Source organism: Cupressus sempervirens, chromosome 1 (genome assembly GCF_028749045.1).
Source record: "Cupressus sempervirens isolate cs-2001-9-10 chromosome 1, ASM2874904v1, whole genome shotgun sequence".
Taxonomy (NCBI): domain Eukaryota; kingdom Viridiplantae; phylum Streptophyta; class Pinopsida; order Cupressales; family Cupressaceae; genus Cupressus; species Cupressus sempervirens.
The window spans coordinates 569,532,802-569,540,471 of NC_143118.1; the positions used below are offsets into that span (position 1 = coordinate 569,532,802).

The 7,670-nt window shown below is 34.2% G+C and overlaps 1 pseudogene; it reads left to right on the plus strand.

Annotated features, from left to right (window-relative positions):
- Positions 1-7,467, plus strand: part of LOC149578696 (coronatine-insensitive protein homolog 1a pseudogene) — a 31,093-nt pseudogene extending 23,626 nt beyond the window's left edge.
- The last annotated feature ends 203 nt before the right edge of the window (positions 7,468-7,670 follow it).

The following is a 7,670-nucleotide window of genomic DNA, read 5'->3' on the forward strand; positions in this document are numbered from 1 at the left end:
ATAGCAAGTCTGATCTTATTATAATCCAGTGAATATAACCTAATTGCAAGAACCAATTTTGCATCATAACATAATGAAAAATAACTAACCCTAAACCCTTTTATACAAGTATTTTATCTTTTTTAGGGTTACAACATGTTGGCCATATGTCGGCCATAATTATGAAGTATGTATAGTACTTTCCTGATCAGTCACCATAATCTAACAATTTGGTCATAATTCTTCTCAGATTTGCGAGTATTTTTAACCATAGTAGCTAACTAAAGCTAGAGTGCTAGATGCAAAAATGTTTTGACCATCTTTAGTGCTCTTCAAACATTAAAATAAAGGTGATTTTGATTTTAGACTTGATGCTTATTCATGATATACCTATCTATAGACTGGAGTAATTAGATTAGTGCCTATTCCATTGGGATTCAGAGTCTACTCCAATCTATGGATCTAATTTGTTACATTACAACAAATATTATCTGTAATTCTTACTGCAATTCATTCTTATAGAAATCCCATCAAATTCATTAAAGCTTTTACATAATTCTTTGAATCAATTGAAATAATGAATTGACATACAACCTAAGTAAAATGCAGTCAATTGGACAAGCTTTACTCATACAATATCAAAATAACCAGATTGTAACGAAGGAGACACAATTCAGCAAGAACATATATATGGGGATAGTTCAATTTTTTATTAAGTTTCCTTAAAAATTGTACACAATTGCAGTAGAACTTAGAATAACTCTAAAAAGACACAAAGATCATAGGCTACCAATGTATTTCTTAAAGGATTTATAGAGAGGATACATCATGAAATCTTTCTACCATAACTGGACCAAATTGTACTCGACATAGACTCAAACCGTATTAAAAATTGAACCCTTCTCTAGCCTTGGAATCTTACTTATATAATGTGAGATGCAACAAGCATAATGCATAAAGAATTGACAAGTGTCCTTTTACAAAAGATTTTTACATTTACTATCACAAAAAGACAAAAATGTATGTAACATAATGACTTATACATTATTATGTTCTTTTGATAGGACCCTCTTCTGTTACACCCTTTTCTGGAAAACTAAAAACTCCATGATTTGACCTCTCACTAATCTAATTCTTTGAAGTAGGTGGCTATGAAGTTTTAAAAAAATGTGTCTAATTCTATTGCCTACAAACTCACTTTAACTCAGGGGATCTGAGTGTCCTCATCATGAACTATTAAAGTAACCATCACTTCTTCATCTTGCTCTACCCCATCATCTTTTGCCATCTTTTCTCTAGACAAAAAATGTTCCTTCCACTCATTGTAAATAGTGTCATTAGGCCAATCAAAATTTAGGATCTCCCTTTGTATTGTTACAACAAAATTTCCAACTGCCTCTATCTTAATGAGGTCCTTTCTAATGGCTTTATAGAGTAGCTATACTTTAACCAACTCCTCATTGGTTATTTCCCATAATATATGACCCTTCTCATTTATAACATTATTCGTTCACTATTATAATATATCATCTGACTCATTTTTCCGTTCTTCCTTTTCCTTTATTTTATCAATCTTTTTCAAAGTACTAGGAAAATGGTCAAAATTCTCATCTATGTATTTAGAGAGGAAAATGGTTATTGTCTTTTGAATGGAGACTCGTTGATTATCAAAATCCTCTAATTTACTTAACAAATCAAATATATTTTCTATTTGATGGTAGAGCAAATGAATGATAGATATGCACATAGTGGTGATATCATTATTTCTTTCACCCCATTTTTGCATAATGGGTTTCAAATTATCTTCATCCCTTTTTATTTCATCCCAAAGAATTATAACTCTTTCCAATTGATCAAAAAATGTTGGCCATTCAATTCTATCTACTAGGAACAAAATTGTCTACATTAGCTTTTCTAGATACTAATTATTCAATTGTACATGTAGTGCATACAATTTATTTCTTTCTTCTTCAAAATTCACTGCAGTATAGAATTCAGGCTTCTCTAGGGTGTCTAGGATTTTTACAATGGGTGTGGAGTTGAATGGCTCAACTGGTGGCCTAGGGTGTACAATTCTGGGCCTGCTAGATTCTCATACTATTCTCTTCCCAAGTAGCTTTTCCATTTGAGAGACCCTTTCCTCTAGTAATTGTATTTGTTTTCCCCTATCCTCATAGGCCTTCAAGACCTCTTGAAATTTAGCATTGAGTTCCATCTTCTTGTCTAGACACCAAATTCCCAAATTTTACTATTTCTAAAGCCATTCCAAAAACTTTCTTAGTACTTACCTCACAAACCCTATAAACTATGAGAGCAACAATATGTTTTGCACTAGAGATTGCCTAGATTTTGGTTTTGTCTCTCTTCTCAATTGACTAGATTACAAGGGCTTGGTGATCATCACTTAACTCCCCTATGCACCTATAGTATCTCTTATTTAGTTTTATATTGTACATCCTTTTCTTTCCTAATTGAGTCAAAAATCATAGCATTAGCTATGTCCCACTCAAGAAAAATTAGGACCCTTAATTGCTTGACTAATTTCCTACTAGCCTCAGGTGTCAACTAGGAAAAATCACTCAAAAATTTGGATTTTACGTCTTCATAAATGACAGAGTGTGGTTTTCCGAGCTGCTCTATACGAACTATGCAAAAGCCCTAGACTTAACAATTTTTTCATCATTTATAAATTTCTCAAAAGCTTGGACAATTATTGGATCTATCTCCTTACCTTGATAATCAGTAATTGTAAGGTCCAAGGAGGGTATAGGAGGCTCTTGAGGCATTCCTCTCTCCTTGTCTATGGTGGTACCAATTATATCCCCTTCTCCACCAATCTGTCTCAGCTACTCCCTTAATGATGCTTCATCACCTATTCTTATTAGGGTTTGACTTGCGGTGTATTCCTCAACTCAAGAAGAAGATCCTTGTTCCAACTTCTACCTCTTTGGGGCACTAACTACAAGTGGGCTTTCTAGCCTTGGTCTTGTGTGAGGGGGAACCTGTTGTATGTTCTATACTACTAGATATCTTGTCCTATTTTGCAATGCATACTAACTAGAAGCCACTATATTTCTGCTCTTTATCCTTATCTATACCTTTGTAGCTCTATTTGGATAGAATTTGACATAAGTAGCCTTCTTCTCATTCATGGCTTGCATTATTGTAGCAAAATTATTTATTAACACATGCATTTTGGCTCCCCAATATTGTCTATCTTTTAGAGGATCATAGTTAGATTCAAAAGCATTAATGAATTCCAAAGTTTAACTAAATACTATCCATTTTTATTTCCTTCTTGTTCCTATAAAGAGAAATATTTCTCATAATGTCTTCAAGAAAATATACTTGTTGTACCATACAAAAGGCTTTTATTCTTTCTCTCAAAAGATTGTAAAATCCCTCTTGATCAATATATCTTGCAAGGGACTTTGCCATGTTGTATCCATTCAAAAATAAACTAAGATGTCTCCATCCATTTTTGACAAAAACAAAATCATGGGCCATAGTGACTATTGGGAAAAAAATACCCTTTTTGACTCATTTCTCTTTCCTCTATGGTCTACATCTACCACAATAATTCAACTATCCCTATCTTTAATGGTTTATGGAAAAGCAATACATGAGCTTTTCTCAAAAAAGCATACACTCTTATCACTGTAGAAACATTATATGGGATTACATCCCCCCAATTGTGACTATCCAAGAGTCCTTTTGCATGATCTTTGGGTCTAATTAATTTCAACAATGATTGTCGAATTCTAGGGCTATCTCCTCTCAAAAGAAATCCAAGCTTAAATCCAAAATACCTATCAAATCTCACAAAATTGGCATTTTTGGCCTTTGAATTCACATCAACACTCCTCAACTAGACTGGATTCTTTTCTCCATTGCTTGTTAATTCCAACTCCATCCCTTAAAGAAAAAGGTGACTCCCGTAAAAAGATATATGTGCATGAGCAATGAGTAACAACAAAAGGTTCTGTTTATCTTTCCTTGTGGTATCCCCACCAAACAATTATGAATTTCTTGTGCAAGAATTGTGGAAAAATCAAGAATACTACTCATTCCAAATTGTAATGTCTAAGCCATGATAATAATAATAAATCCTTTAATATGTTCCTCCTTGTCCATCCCAAAAATCTTGCATAGGGTGAAGTATAATGCTTGAGCCCTAGGATTGAAATGTTTTCTCATTAATGACTCTAGTGTATGAGCTGTAACCAAGAGTAATGTACCAATCCTAGCAAATGATGTTGCAGAGGCACTGTTCTTAGGTATATTCTATGTGCATCATACCTTGTTTGAAGATCATCCATGTTAATGGTCTCATGCACAACACGGTTAGGGTTTGAGATTGAAAACTTCCCTAATCAGTTTAGGAGAAACCTTAAAAGGATTTTCTTCAACATAATTCTTCACAAATCCAATAATATGATCATACTTCTTAGCCAAATCAGCAAGTAGATCACTGTCAAAGAAAATCCTAGGTACTACTAGTTTTCCAATGTCAAATTCCCAAACATTGCTCAAAGGGGTGTCAAGGTTTCTCTCAACAAATCATTTTTTAAACAATTCCAAACCTCCCATAGAAACCTTGGCATCTCTTACCCAATTAGCTCTATCATGAAAAAAAACCCTCTATTACAACTAACCTATGGTTCTTTGGAATAATCTCTTTCCCCTTGGCTATTTCATTTACAAACAGTGGGAATTGTTCAATAAAATCATCATGCACAATCCTCTTAAGGTAATCAGTTTGTCTAGAAAATTCCTTTCCTGGAGACATCTTGAAAAACCTAAGCTCTACACAACACCAAATCTTTAATTTTTAGAAGTTGCAAAGTATTTACCCCCTGAATTATGCCTCTTTTTTATGGAATTTTTACTACAATTCACTGAATCACCTAGTAGAATTTTTGTGCCCTAGCTTTGGGAGTTCTTTGTGCTCTAATAACTTTTTACACTTTGGTGGTTCAATAATGGTAGCTTCATGAATTTTATTCATGCATTGAGATCATACAAATGAACCCTGAGGACATTAACTTCCATTAGGCATTATTTCCATGTTACTTTCGAATTTGAATCTCATTCATTAATTTTAGTAGATCGAATGACCCTTATTCAAAAAATTAGAATTTATTTATAGCTTTAAATATTTGGCCACATATCAAACAAGCACTTCCTTGCATTGTTTAAACTTCTTTCATTTTGATAATCCAAGAAAGCATCAACAATTGATCTTTCATTAGATCAATGGTTATGAGAAATAAGAAAACATTGTAGCAACATGTAAAATTGTGAAATATAGCTGGCATAACAAATCCTCCAACCTAACACACATTAGCCTTCCTTGGTTGCAATTGGTCCTGTTGGGACTAAAAATTGCATGGTCAATTTTTAGTACCACTGATAAATTCTCTGATAAGATTGTACCTGGCTGTACCTCTGATGCCTAAGTGGAATTTTATGTTTCAAACACCCTTCATCCAGCTTATCCACATGTTTTTTAATGATAAATTGTCATTCTGAGTCATTTGGCAAAGTCCTATTTTCAGAAAATGTCAATTCTACATTCTTACCCTGAGTGTCAAACAACGACATGAGGCTGTGTTTGCAAGTGAATATCTTGCACCCAGAAATGTTTCAATATTAACGATGTTGGGAGTGTCTAGTGTCCATACCTAAGAACCTATGTTTTATATTTTGAGTCATTTCTAGTACATTTGTCTAGGTTTTGAATCCCTCAAAGTTGGTAGTTTACTGTTCTCATGTTGATGCACATTACACACAATTCTAGGAAGCCCTGTTTGGCGTCCTATAATTTTGACCCAGTTGACCAAAATGTTAAAATTATTTTTTCATTACATTTTAGATGTCAAAGACTTGTTATGTTTCAAGTTTCAGCTTATGAGGAATCTGTTTGATCAGTTTTCAAACATGATTCCAAATGCAATTTCTATCATTTTACTGGTGTCAGCAAATGCAGATTGCTTGGTACCCCTATTCGTGACATCATAACTTGAGATCTGTGATAGGTCAAGCTAAATGGGCTGCACCCTTGTGTTATCCTTTGAAAATACACCAAGTGTGTCAGTTTTTAATTCATGATGAATTCATTTGCACACTTTTCCAGGTCAATTCTATTTGCAAAGATCAATTTCCTACCACTGTTTCAATCTACAAAATCTGAGTAGCCCACTTTGAACACTCTCCATTTGCGCCCTATTATTTTTCATGAGCCCAAATCATAGATTTATATTCACCTCGTGATAGTCAACCAATGTCCCACTTTTCACTCTCCCAAGTATCCATTTTCCTAGTTTTCAAGGCCAAATCAAAGAACCTAGTTTATTGTTTTTTGACATGTTTTCTTGCAGGAAGTTCTGAGAAGGCAACTATACAGCGAATATCTTTTGACCTTGAATTCATCATGAGACAAGATTTAACAGGGTGAAAGTATGTGGAATTGAGAATCAATGTGCCAATTTTTAGAGCTCGATTAGGTGTTTGGGTCAGTTTTTAAGGCTAGTCAAAGGACCTCTTGACGCAAAAATCAAAGTTGCTAGTAAAGGGTAAAAATGATTTTTTAAGGATAATTCAATGATCAGTTTTGATTTTAGTCAGTTTGAAGATCTTAGTTGATCAATTTGAGGATTCAATTTTTTGGAAGAAAATTTTTGTTCGGAAGCAAATGAAATGTCACTGGATGCTAAAGATGTTCTAAGCTTTAAAGTGATATTGATTTATAAAGAAGTAACATTGATGAGGAAAGTGGGGATTGGCTACATGATCTTGCCCTTAATAATTCCTCTTTGGAAGTTTTAAACTTCTATATGAAAGGATTGGAAAAGATCAATATTAGTGACCTTGAGATGATAGTAATGAATTGTCCATCTTTAAACTCATTGAAGGTTAAACTCATTGAAGGTCAATAAATGTGAGTTGCTGGAATTTAAAAATGTTCTAAAGAAAGTGACTGCATTAGAAGAGTTTGGTGGTGGTTGTTTTGGAAATGGTCAAGAACATGACATGTTTCAATCAATAGTCTTTCCTCTGAAGTTGACCTCTTTGCTAGGATTGACTTTTATTGCCGAGGCTAAGTTGCCCACTATACTTCCAAAATCTTCTGTCCTAAAGAAATTGGACTTGCAATATACTTTTTTGAGCACAAAAAAAATCATTGCGAGTTGGTTTACCTTTGCACTAATCTTGAAGTTCTTGAGATCAGAAATGTGATTGGGGACAAAGGGTTAGAAGCTGTTGCTAACAATTGCAAGAAATTACAATGGCTTAGAGTGGAGCGAGGGGCCAATGAGCCAAGTTTGGAAGATGAACAAGGCTAAATTTCTCATAGAGGGATTCTTCTCTATAGCTCAAGGATAGCCCCTTCTTGAATACATTGTTGTCTATGTTTCAGATATGTGCAACTCAGTACTAGAGACCATTGGTAGATGTTGCAAAAAACCTGAAAGATTTCTAGATTGAAAAGACTTGCATTTGAAAATCTAAGAGTGCTCGCATTTTTGGGGGCAGTCAGAGGAACCTGTGAACTAGAATACACATTTGAAGAAAGATGAAAGGGATCCAATTGCAAAAAGTCACATGAATAGGGGAGCTTCATGTTAGAGAATCCATGCTAAAACTAAGCTGCAGCAAGGAAAAGTCGTAGTCAAAGGGCAACTGGTCTG